The sequence below is a fragment of the Habropoda laboriosa genome, unplaced genomic scaffold (assembly GCF_001263275.1).
Source record: "Habropoda laboriosa isolate 0110345459 unplaced genomic scaffold, ASM126327v1 scaffold317, whole genome shotgun sequence".
NCBI classification, from domain to species: domain Eukaryota; kingdom Metazoa; phylum Arthropoda; class Insecta; order Hymenoptera; family Apidae; genus Habropoda; species Habropoda laboriosa.
In genome coordinates this window covers 179,000-184,539 of record NW_017100418.1, presented here as the reverse complement: position 1 = coordinate 184,539, position 5,540 = coordinate 179,000, and positions in this window count along the sequence as shown.

Below are 5,540 nucleotides of genomic sequence, written 5' to 3'. Positions count from 1 at the left end.
CGAAAACAGAATAAAAAAAACCTCATTAAACTATGTAATATTTCTTGGTATCAGTTTTTCTTTCCGCTTATAGAAAAGTGCGCTTTTTATTCACAGTTCTTAGAAAGTGTATGTATTTGTATAGCTTCATGAGGCTTGGTATTGTCTCTATGGCTTACAGTGTGCGTGCAATGAATATGAAATTATCTAGGTCAAGCACATTTTATTTCAACGACCTTGAACGGTTTCTTTTAATTTTTCATAGTTTGTGACAAATTTTCCAGCGACTGAAAGTAGCAATATCTGACGTTTAATAAAATAATATTTGTTACAATACTTACACTTACTCGAAGATATCCTGGAAAGAAAGTGTTAAGGGCACAGAATGACACGAATTGCGTTAAGTATCTGTAAATTTATATTCTTTTCATCTTTTTTTTTTACTTTTACTTGCCACAAATTAAATTAGTACAGTATGCGTGACAGAACTGATCGGATAAAAAGAGTAATTTCGCCCATTTATCTAGAAGAAGAGAAATTAGTTACAAAGATTTACAGATAAATGCAATTTTTCCAACTTTTACTCTTACATTTCCTCCATTGTTATAATTTTTATTTAACATCTTCTTTTCCCTTCTTTTATGCACAACGATGTCACATTACAGATACCTACGTTATCATTGAATTCTTCGGTAACTGATAGTCGAAAATATATTATACAGACTAGATGGCCCTTGTAAAATAACGCGATTCCTTTCAAGAATTCGCTACCTGACACATGATATGTTTACGAATGAGAATTTTTCAAACGGCGCGGCGCAGGAAACTTGACAATTTGAGGTAACCATCGTTCAGCCACAAGAAATTACAGATGGTATCAAGCCATGTTAACCCTTTCAGCGCATTCACTATCTTCGAGACAGTGTATTTGCCGTTTACATGCGTACAGTAATAATTTCTACACTTCTTATCGTTAAATATACCATACAAATGTAATTGTTTATGTAAAAAAATTCAAACGTTAATAGTACTCTAATATAAACGACATTTCTCATTTCTTGGATTATATACAAATTTGAATTTCTTCATTTCATATTTAAATAAGGATCTACTACGCATAATATATGTAAACTTGTTTAATTTCTTCTAACAGACAATACAGTATGTCAAATATATTTAATTACGAAATTAGCATTCGTTATTACAGCAGTCGTTAAATAATCTTTATTTAATAAAATTATATTCATGTATATAACTACTGAATACGATTAAATACATAATATGCCTGTGAATTACACGTGTGAAAGGGTCGAAGCTTGTCTTTTTTCTTCTGTTTTATTCAGTTGCGTACATCGGTTTATTATTCTTGTTTAATCCACAGAGGAACGGAAATCTTAGTAACGAGTATATTAAAAACTGATGCTTGCGTAATTACACGAACCATATACGCCGAGAGAATATTTTTCCATTATTAAACTTTTTACAATCTAACCGTCTTCTCTGTTTCGTGGTATTTTCTCGTACAATATACGATATATACATATTTCAACGCATCTATGCGAGATAAATTAACAAATCATCATTTCTTGGATGCAAAATCTTTCACGCATGTTTTCTAACAAAAATTCTTTCCTCTTTTTTTTCGGTAGCGATTTCGCTAGGCATCGTCGCAGATATGAATTTCACCAATTACTTTTTCGTCGTGTACAAGTTACTCATTCCCCTTCTCACACATTTTCCACGCGAGTTTCCAGGCAATAGATAGAAAACTTGCATAACCCTGTGCAAGCGGCGTCGATCAAACGACCGTTTTCATATTAGCGCTGATCTGCTTTGGAGAAACATGATCAGAATTCTAGCCTAAGTACATGTATATATACAGAAATACTACAGCCGCTTTGAAACGCGTCTGTACCATTTTTCTCTCTCTCTCTCTTTTTTTTTTCTTCGCAAAAATTGCTTAATTCGGGACTTCTTAAAACTGACCCTTTGTAAGAGAATATGAACTCTTCCTTACATACTTGGTCTCTTCGTTTAAAGCTATGATTATTAAGGATTGGAGGCAATTGATTTTTTTTTCTCTTTGTTCGTTACAGGTCTCATGCTGCTATCGGTTTCTAGTCCAACAATCATTATCGACTGTTACGTACAGAACGTTTAATATCGACCTCTACTTATAAATTTTACAATGTATATTTTCGTTGTATAAATTTTGGACACCTTGTATACAATATACTATATTAAAAAACATTTAAATGATTTCACACGAGAAACAATCCTTTCTTTTTTTTAGTTTTAAGGGACACTGCTTCGATATGTTAACTGCGTTAATATAGTACTTATCATACTAATGAAAACAGTCGTGAAAAAGCGAGAAAAATTGAAGTGTACATATTTTTGGTAAGCACGATACGATACAGTAGAATAGAAAGTGGTGCAAATTATAATTATGTATAATAGTGAAAAGTTGATCATGGACAACGTAAGTCTCAGAATCTGGTTACAGCAACGGAAAACAACCGTTTCAACGCTTTAATAGTCACAAAGAGTAAGGCTATTTATGATGTTCAAGATTTATTCCAATATATTTTTCAATTTCGATATTCTCTAGTCTTTCACTCTTTCGCAGTTAACGACAACGACAAGCGTTTCTCCAAAACGTTCACCGTGTATTATTAACTTTCGTAGATTCTCGACGATTTTTTTACGTTTACGTTTATTATTTCTTTCTTCGCAAACATAAAGTATCGGGTTGTCCGGGAAGTAGCGCAATTTAAACCGTCGTACCTCTGTTTCTAATTGACACAGTAACAAAAGTTAAACGGTACATTCCTCGACAGTTAATGGCGAATCCAACGCACTGCTCCAATTATTCGTAAGATGAACAGGGATGGATATAAGTCGAGCCTATGTTCTCTGCAGTGGAGCGAGGATGTTGAATTTTTCGTGGCCAACGCTCCATCGCAGGAAATACAGTTCACTTTAGGAGTAATTTTATGGGTACATAACAAGTAAAATACATTTTGGTTTTTGTCGCTATCTCGATTAGAAACAGAGATACGTCAGTTTGAATTTTCCTTACATTTCGCTACGAACTTTCCGGACCACCCGGTATGTACTTCCCCGTTCACCTTATGAATAACGTGAGAAGTGCGTTGGGTTCGTCTTCGAATAACGAGTAAAATACATTTTGGTTTTTGACGCTATCTCGATTAGAAACAGAGACACGTCAGTTTGAATTCTCTTTACATTTCGCTACGAACTTTCCGGACGACCCAATATAAGATAATTTCACGCAGTTCATAAATAACAAGGTGATTCGTGAAAGTATTACATAAATGACTCCCTGTCGAAAGATTAAACGGAGATAACGCGTTGCTTAGGGTGAAATAAGATGGAAAACAATTTTGAAATAAAGAAATGCTAGGAAATATAGGTATTCTTGAACTTGTTGCGACTATCGGACTGCCAGAAAATTGTCTTTCCGTGGTATAATAATTTACGCGGCGCGCATTCGAGAATACATACTCGTCCAAGTTAATAATTGCTCGGTAATCGTTCGGAAACCTATCATTTCATCGCGTAATCTCAAATGACATGCGCAACATGCATATTCGTACGTAGTATACAGCGGCAGAATAATTGACGATAATCGTCCCGTCGTGTAATTAATCTTAACAACGGTTTCGCGTTGAAATAAAAGGGCGGAGCCGAAATCATGATACACCGGTGTTATTCGTTCGTTGTTTTTCTTTCCTTTCTTTCGGGAATTAACCAGAGAACGATTAATTAAATAAACTTGTCGACCGATCGATAAATGGATTACAGCATGAGCCCCGCTTTCACTGATAATACAATTTCACATTTCAGCCGTTCTTTCGGCAGAGAACGTACACACTCCTGTATAGTTAAGAATAAAAATAACGTTATCGCTTATTTAGCCCATTAATTATCATTTACTACGATGTACATAATGATTATAGGAGATATTTATAGATTCGTAAATTATACATATATTTATGTATATTGGAGTCTTCGCTGACTCAATTATTCGCTGGTTCAAAAATTTCGTTAGCGATGCTTAATCCTTTATTCGACAGTCCTCGTCCCTCGTATATGCTCGGAATTTCATTCCAGATCGATTCCATAAAACGAAGCGTAAAATCTTCCAACATTGTGGGTGAAATTTTATACTTTTACGATTGACGAGGCATATTCCACGTTCACCGAAATAGATTTTTTCAATGTGAATAATATACAGCTACTATGCGTGTTAGCTTTCGTTCCGATGTAACATACCGGGTGTCCCAATTGTTTTCGATCAAACTTTGTCAGTGTGCTCTATGGGTATAAGTGAGAGAAAAATGTTATATAAACATAGGTTGTTTGAAGCTTCGTTAAAAAGTTATAACGATAATACGAAATACGAAATATAACGGGTGTGCGGTTATTAAGATACAAAATATGAATAGATCAGCGACATCTAGTGTTGAATGTAACTTCTGTTAGTGCCATTCTAACCGCAAGTTCGTTACCATTCGCTTCGTATTTCGTACTCTTGTTATAACTTTTTAACAAAGCTTCAAACGACCTATGCTTGTATAACATTTTTTTCTTACTTATACCCGTAGAACATAATGACAAAGTTCGATCGGAAAAAACTGGGACACCCTGTATATGACTTACGGGGAAAGAAATTTTCACGTTCTTTTTTATTTTTAAATATCACTGTTGATTCAGTATCTTCGTTGACACTTTTATATCTATTGTTTCGATAAGTGATAATTCACGTAAATAGCGTCTCTATCGAACAAAGAATTAAGCGTACTGTTTTGACTTCATTAGGATGTGACGAAGTTAAAAAAAAAAGATCGTTCGCGTTTCGACTCTGATCGTGTCGTAACACGTTATTACGAATATGCATTCAGATATACTTCAGAAATAGGGTGCACCGTGCTCATTTTGGATCAATGAGCGGAACAATTAGAATATACGAAAATCGTAGTAATCGTAAGAGTTAAGGTTACACTATTGATTTGTTTTTATAGGTACTATATTTATAGATACATACGTCGTCTATTAGTCATCTACTTAGGTTCGATTAATACGTGCGACAGCATTCGTAGTTTGGTACTTGCAATGGAGAAACTAAAGAAACCATGTAATTTCACAATTTCATCAAGTATCCTAATATATACGCAATATGGAGAAATTACTATGATAAGTGTGAAGTGAAAATAGAGAACAGTATAAATAATAATTAACACCCTTTTCAAATTACGACATTGGTACATTTGCGGTTTAATTTATTTGAATTGTAATTCATTATTACGTACTTGCGTATTTATTAATACGCGTTCACATAAAACAACGATTTGAACGATTGCGAAATCATTGGCATCGTTAAATAAAAATATTTAACAATGAAAAGGAAGTGGGCACACTTCACAAATATCATAGGAATTAAATCTCAGATTGTGGATCTTTAAAAATTTGGTACTTTTTATGTACATATCGTATTTCTTAAATATTTAATCGTTAAAAACTTCTTTCAAGCATTA